At 32.0% G+C, this 8,188-nt stretch overlaps 1 protein-coding gene across 1 annotated transcript in view; it reads right to left on the reverse strand.

Moving 5' to 3' along the window:
• Positions 1-8,188, reverse strand: part of LOC119830027 (mucin-5AC) — a 44,177-nt gene that overhangs the window by 27,793 nt on the left and 8,196 nt on the right. The window lies entirely within an intron of this gene.

The following is an 8,188-nucleotide window of genomic DNA, read 5'->3' on the forward strand; positions in this document are numbered from 1 at the left end:
TAATTACGCCTAGATCTGGGATAAGTTAATACCAAAATCTAATTCATTAATAAAAAATGTTATCGTCAAATATAAACGCCGTCGTTTAAAAAGCTTAAGCTATTGAAAACACATACTACTCTAGTAAATACTCGTACTAATCATTAATTTTAAGTGGTATTTTTGTTCATAGAGCAATAAATATAGTGAGAAGCGAAAAGAAAAAAAACATTAAAACAACACTTAACCTTTATTTTTCAAAGCACTCCGAGAAAACTTAGGTACTTCAAAAGTAAGTGTGTGAGGTCAACCTATATAGAATTTATTCCACATTCACCTACCCACCTTCATTATTTAAGTCTATTGAAACTTCCGTTGTTTTTTTTAACAACGTCCGCTTCCGAAAAAGTTTGTCGCTTCGAATAAAAAAATATAATAATTGAAGGTCAAAAAGGCAATTAAAATTTATATAATGTGAAACTTTGTGTTTTTGCATCGCTTTTTGTAAGTCCTGATTATTCCCACTGTATAGTCATCATAGCCTCCTAACAAATTGCTTCCTGTTTTCTTATTATTTTGTATTGTAGCAGAAAAGCATTTAGAGTAGGGAATCCCCATCTCATTTTGTGTTTGCGCCTGCGATCTACTTTTTCTGTAGACCACTCAGAATTGAAAGTAATTAATCCTTAACATAATAATTAAATAAATGCAACTTGAAAGTATCGTAGAAATAATTTGATAAATATATTTTAAAAGGACTTGATAATGTTTTACACAATCAAGATAAATTGAATTTCATAGTTCAATTAATTGTCCTCATCTTGCAGTATTAGTGATGAATAATTTTACAAAATTCCTTACATAATCTTCACCCGTATTCACAGAGTGAAACAAAACGTTCTATTTTGCTGTAAAAACGAGCTCAACGCTAATATTAAACATCGCATTAAGTTTTTTGCTCATCACTCATAAAGATGCAAATAGTCTGCAGACGGATGTGAAGCCACCTGACCTGGCCGGTCGAAATACACAAGCTGAAGAGACCGGTTTCACTCTAATAATGTGCGTGGAATTCTACGGAAGACTACACTTTAAATATCACTTGATCACCTTCCCAATGTGAACTCAGCGACTAGAGGCGATATTGCACGTTAAATAGTGTCTTACTTCCTTTGATGCTATCGTTTTTGTTTTTAAATTTTGTCTCTTTATTATTTTTACATATTGGTTTTCTAAATGTCTCAGGAATTATATATAAATGACATAACAATGTCACTTAAATTAAAAGTTATTCCTGAGCTGGTGGTTCGCCTGATGGTAAGCGATCACCACCGCCCAAGAACATTCGCAAAGGTAGTGCCTCTGCGAATGCACTGCCCGCTTTTATGGGGTAAGAGAAAAGAAAAGGATTAACGACTGGAAAGAAGGAATAGACTGGGACGGGTGAGAAAAAGGAAACGGGCCTCCGGCTCCCCCACTCACCCTACTAACCACAGTGGCACACCACCATTTTACGCCGGTTTTCTGTGGGGGTGTGGTACTACCCCGGTGCGAGCTGGCCTAATTCGTGCCAGAGCGTGCTCGACTATCACAATAAAAACAAATACTTGATTTTATTTGTATCACATTAATTTAAAAATTAGCAAATTGTTCTCAAGGAGAAAGATTTTAATTAAAATATATTAAAATAGACATCAAAATCGAAGATGGAAGCAAAATCTTTCATTCTTGGGTTTATATAATCTTATATATTGGACCTATAATATTGAGAAACATGAAGGCTAGCAACATTATTACAACTAAATTCTGCATTGCATATTAAATGAAACTATAAAATGTGATAACGTTGTTAGTAATTATACACAAACGCATTAATTATACATATATAATACAAAACACTCTGTTTGTAATTTGCTATAGGTACGTGTTGTCGGTAATATTTATATGCAACAATTATATTTAAAAAAAAGAGACTTAAATTCTATCGTTATTTTCATATTACCCAACTGTTCGTATTCAGGTATTTATTATTAACAGTTTTTAAGCTAATGAATCTCAAAGACAATGGATCTTTCATTAATTCTCTTAAATTTTCAAAACACAATTATCGTAGATTCAAATTAAAATATATTTATGATGGAATTCCTCTGTTGCCAAGTTTATAGGTACTATCTATCATTATTCAAATGTCTCAACTCACAATACGCTTCCTTTGTCTACATCTCTAGTCTACCCTGTCTTGAGATTGAACACGAGGTTAGATTACCGACCAACTATCTAATACGGAAACCTTAGTTACGCGAGAACTTAATCGAAATTTAACATTATACGAAATGAATGTGTAGTTTTAATTAAATCTGATTCCTACGCTCGATTATAAGAACGATAAATTTTAATAGAGATCACACTAGCATGTGTTCTATTAAAATATGAGGTGAAATAAAAAGGTCATTGGTATCTTTATTGAGTTTTAGCTTTGGAATACATTTAAATGCTACTTATATTCTGCGGTTGCAACGGTTATTTTGTGCAAAATTTTGATGCAGACCATACGTTTATGAATGAAATATCAAAGCTATTATCCAAAACGTAAAAACTGCATGCAATTCTGTTAATAATATCTACCAGTTCACCTCTTTGCGTCAGTACTGTCTAGTGTCTACACTATACTTTCGATTTCATAGTTGGCGACCTCGACGCACCACGCCTAACGTCGGCAGCTCCCCTACAATCACATACCATACTTGGTCGTGATCCTAAACTTGTTTACGTTGCAAAAATATGTCCCTAACATTTCTTTGTTCATTGCAGAAACAAACATGTAAAAAGGGATAGTAATATCGACTATTCTAGTCGCAATAAAGTATTATTCTCAAATACAAAATCTTTTACTACTTACATAAAATAATATTTTCTCCACAGTCTTGGAGGAAAACAATGATTGGTTTGCGTTTAATTAAAACACTAGGATCTGTACAATTATCTTACGAATGTATCATCTAGTATGTTTTCTTAACAGATGCTTAAATATTTTAAGGATAAAATATAATAACTTATTTGTCTGAATGAACTTGTATATTTTTTAGTAAACAATAATCATGATTGAATAATGAATACTAAGGAACTTATAGAAATGAAATCCGCGTTCAATTCATAAGTTTGATTATAGTTATCTTGATTAAAAATTAACAAGTTGTCGAGATTTGAATGGCAAAAGCAATTTCTAAATGTGATTGGATGAATTGCTCCCATGGAAGGGTTTTCCCGCCACTGTCAAATAAATTTATTACACCCGGTGGCAGTCCCATGACGAATTTTAAAATTCACACTGTGTCCATACCTTAAGGCCCAGAATCAAATGGAAAGTGTCGCTTAAGGAATTCAAACTTAAAACATTACTAAATTAGAGCGGCTATTATCGCGCTCTGTAATATTTAATGCGACGCTTTAAGTCTGTACCTATACTTATCCCTTAGCTGTAATTGTGTTAAATAAACATATATTTTTCAGGGAAAATTTAATATAAAAAACGCACAGTACTAGAATACTTTTTAGATCACTTTTTATAAAGATACTGCTAGGTTATGAGTTATAAAAAAAAATATTAATAATTTCAAATTTTATCTCTAAAAGTTCAATTAATCTTAGCGCAAAAGAAAACGTATGATCATGTGTCATGAAGGCTTATCAAAGACATTAAACTAGATATAAAAAGTGCCAAGTCTCTGCTTTAAAAAATGTTTGCCAAAAGAAGAGGTGCTCATAGCCAACATATTCAGGACTATGACTCATAGATTGCCAATGTTGTATAACAAAAAGAAACTATTAAGAACAGTGAGCCTATAAAATTAGGTACAAATACGGAAGAAAGGTTATCAGTACTTTATTTTTAATTGAACAAAAAAATATTATTTCGATAAAATGCACTGTTGTCTGTTTTTTTATAAATTTAAGTATAATCTGTTCATTTGTACTTATAAACAAGTAATATCAGGTTTATAGTTGTGTTTTATTTTATATTTCTTTTGCTGGCATTACGGGAAAAGCTAGTTCCGTCGCAGATCCCATTGCCATTCACGGTTGTTGTGTATAATAACGTTGAAAAGCACAGCCTATTTAAACACTGCCATATCGACGTAATGGCGACGGAATTTCAATATCGTTTCATCCCTCGGCCTGAGATTGACATAAAAAGTACAGACTAAGATATTTCATATCATGTGAAGAGCGAAGCCTCCGTCACGTACCAGGAAATGTTATAAAACTTTCTTCAAGTGTGTTTCGCAAAAGATCCGTGCATGTTACCAAGTAGGTATTGCAAGACGAACTTCGAGATGTTTCGAGAATTGATAATACATACCGGAACAATCATTTGTGTGCGAACTTTTATAAAATTTCGTCGCTGATGAATTGATATTAGACACGATATTAAAGAAAAATCTATCGTATTCCGTTTTCATGTGAGCGTGATCGCAATAATCAAGTTCAACCGTTTGATTGCTTTGTTCGCAACAGACAAATTACAGTCAAACATGTATACGCAGAAATGACATATGTACCTAAATACCAAACTATATACGATTTAAATTGGATAGTTAACTTCGGAATTTCCTTTGTTATTATTATACCACTGCATTTTAACATCGATACGTACCGGAGCGCACCGCTTCGCCAGGCGATCTTGTGTTCCGACATAAAAGAGATATCCCTTTTGTCACTGGGATCTCTATCTTTGATATCATAAGCTCATACGTGTATATCATCCAGATAAGTACATGTTTTCAAAAGGAATCAAAATAAATAGAAGCAGTTGAAACTGCACAGTATGTTTGTAAGTAAATGAAAGGGTATGTTTTCTGTAGATGTGGTAACGTTACAGATTTTAATAAGACATATATATGTATTTTTATTTTTTACATTCCATAATCTCATAACTAGCTATATTAATAATGAAGATAGTTGGTAACAAAGATAGTGACTGTACGATACGTGCGTTTTAGTTTCATTATTATAATAGCTGAAAGCTCATCTAAATTGAGCAAAGCATTGAAAATAAAGCGCTTTTAATGTAACGCAATAAACTATTAACTGAACCAGCATTACGTCACCTTAAGATGCAATTATGAAATTGGTAACGACCCAAAGTTTCAACATTGAACCACTATTGTTTTAATGTACCAGTTTGTTAAGAACACAACCGTTAACATGTTGGTGTACATTGTGTTCTGCATGATAATGATCTAACGTTGGTGTGGGTAAAACAAATGTTCGTGGTCAAACGGCGAATTTACATAGCACGGGAGGGACAGTTATGTGACATGTCATACTGTTTCTAGCTCGTAAACTAAATGAATCTTCGTCTGGGAATGTAAATTGTATCTTAAAATATTTGTACTCAAAGGCTTCGTTATGTGACTATTCATGTGATGCCGTCGGACCGATGCCCTTTTAACTGTGTGATGGCTTGTGCAGTCAGTTACATGGCGAGAAAGGCTAGATCATAAAGTGACAGTAATGAAATTCAAACATAAATTATTCTATTAAAATAATGTAAAGCAAGATATAAACTGAATAATGATAATATCCCTGACACAGTTTCGTTTTTACAATGTTTTATATTTTACCGATTTAGTAATGACGTGTAAAAAATTACAGAATGTCTTTACTACGTTTACAGTAATTTACGTATTGGTTTTTATGATGCCGTAATGTAAACTTTTAACTTATAAGGTTAAATATAATAATAACATTTAAATGTGAAAAACTTAAAGAAAGCAATATAGCATTTGCTATAGCTAGACAATTTGACAAATGGAGAATAATCTGAAATCCGTATTGTGTAGATTTTATTGTATATTATCTTTCCTAAGAAGTAACGTTTATATTACTGTTCATTTATGTTGTAAGCCCCTGTTCACACGATCCAGTTGCCAAATATACGACGCTCCATAGCATGGCGGTGCAGTGTATCATTGTGCTCGAAATTTCACAGACGCAGGCTCCTTTGACATGGTAAATCAATTATAAAATGGCCACTGGCTACCAGTACTGGGCAGCAAGCTATTGTATCGAGTATCCAGAAAACGGTACGTGTGAAAAGGGTCTTAGGGTGCCACATTCCACGCGGCCAAGCGGTCGCATACCGCCTCCCCGTCGCCGGCGACCGGTGACCGCCATTTCGTAAAAACCTCACGCAGCGCAATGTCCAACCCTACGAAAATTACTTTTGAAATATTGCCCTGTATTTTATTTATATTATTAATGTTGGTATGTATATAGGAAAAATTCCCTTAACGTGGTAGAATTGTTCTAGAATTCCATTAAGAGTGTCATAATTTTATATCGGTATTTGTAACTCTTAATATGTTCTAGTAAAAATAATATGATAGCCACAATTCCAGATACACGTTCGTGTCTTATCATGTTATATAAAATACATTCAGTTCCATTTAAAAGCGTCGAAAACGTTAAAAATCGTGTTTATTAAACTTGTATTACTACCAACTTAAATCAGCATTTGTTATATAATATTTCCGTGCAAACATAAAAAAATATCCCAAATCTCAACCAGAATATTAGGGCGAAACAAGATAAATTAATATTATATAATATATGTATATAGCTTAAGCCCAATGAATGAAAATAAGCAAATATTGTTCTGAGAAAGTAAAAAAACTGGTTAGAAAGTATTTATTCGCTACCTATTGATGTTTACATTAGAAATCTGTGAAACACAAGTGTTACTTTCTCACAGAGACTATGTTGAGTTGGAATGTTTTGTGTGGTAATAGACGCTTCTAATAGCTCAACGAACATAACCTTGTTATTACTCAATTTCTTTAAAGGCCACGGTGACATTGCTAAAATGCTCGTACTGAAAAGGGTTGCTACCTCATAAAATTATTTGAATAATAACTAATTCGGGTCAAAATTAGAATTTAATTTTCATTTCGTTTTGTATATTCACGTGGTAATAGAGGCTCATTTGTAATTAAGTTACAAAATGATTGCTCCATACTCAATGCAATGTTAGGTACATTTAAATTTATGGACATATGAAAACAAAAATTCTTTCAATGAAAAGTTTAGTTTTTATTAACTATTATAATAAATGTATGTATACTTTTTTACATTGTAAATGTTAAATGTGTGACTATTTTTATATTTAATTATATTTCCTATGCTAAAGAGAGAAAGAGGAATTAATTTTAAAAAAGATCTGCATTCACCGTTTATTTCATAAATTAACTACAATACTACTACCTATCTTAAAACTGTACTAGTATATCTACACTATTTACAAGGTTAATTTTCTTAAATGATTTTGATAAATTTTGCGATAATGACTCCTTACAGAAGGAGATAGTCATTGTATATCCGAATTATTTTAAGAACTAATCTTATAAACAAGAAGAATTTGTATTTTTGTTTGTTTGTTTATAATGGATAAACTCAAAGCTACTGGACCGATTTTTAAAATTATTTAGCCATGAGAAAGCTGCAAATTCAATGAGTGACATAGGCTACATATGTGCCACGGGCGAAGCCGGGGCGAACAGCTAGTTGTAAAATAACATAGCAATATTATATGTTAACAAAATATGTTTAATCTGTCGTAAATTATAATTATTGCATTATTTTTTTAAATTTCAACTAACAATTCAAAACCAGTCGGTGATATCTTTTGCAGCCAGCCAAAAAAGGATGAGAATTATTGGTGATAAAAACGCCTTTTTATCGCAAAACCGTAAATTATGAATGCTCACCTTTTATCGTGTTCTCCCTTGTTTGTCTGAAAATTTATATAGATAAATGCTGAAACGACGGGAGAGATAACCTTTCAATTGTTTGTACAAGGCTTTCATTAAAAATAAGTATATGTTCACCCATTCAATCAATATTCAAATTCAAATTCAATTACTTTTCTTTCACTCGTAAATGTTTTACAAATCTGTCTTCACAGAATATTTCTATTTTAGTTAGTAAAATCTGATCCATTCCAACTAGTTATAAGAAAAGTTAACGTTCCGATTAAGCAAGTTAGCAATAAGTAATTACAAGTAATCACTTTTCTTTATATTATTGTGATTTACCAAAATAAGATATAGGATTAAAAGTAATCTTCACTACTGAAATTATGTTACCTCTTAGCTCCTTATACTCATATTCTTGATACCTTACGATATTTCTAATTATGACATATATATTT

The sequence above is a fragment of the Zerene cesonia genome, chromosome 11 (assembly GCF_012273895.1).
Source record: "Zerene cesonia ecotype Mississippi chromosome 11, Zerene_cesonia_1.1, whole genome shotgun sequence".
Classification (NCBI taxonomy): Eukaryota; Metazoa; Arthropoda; class Insecta; order Lepidoptera; family Pieridae; genus Zerene; species Zerene cesonia.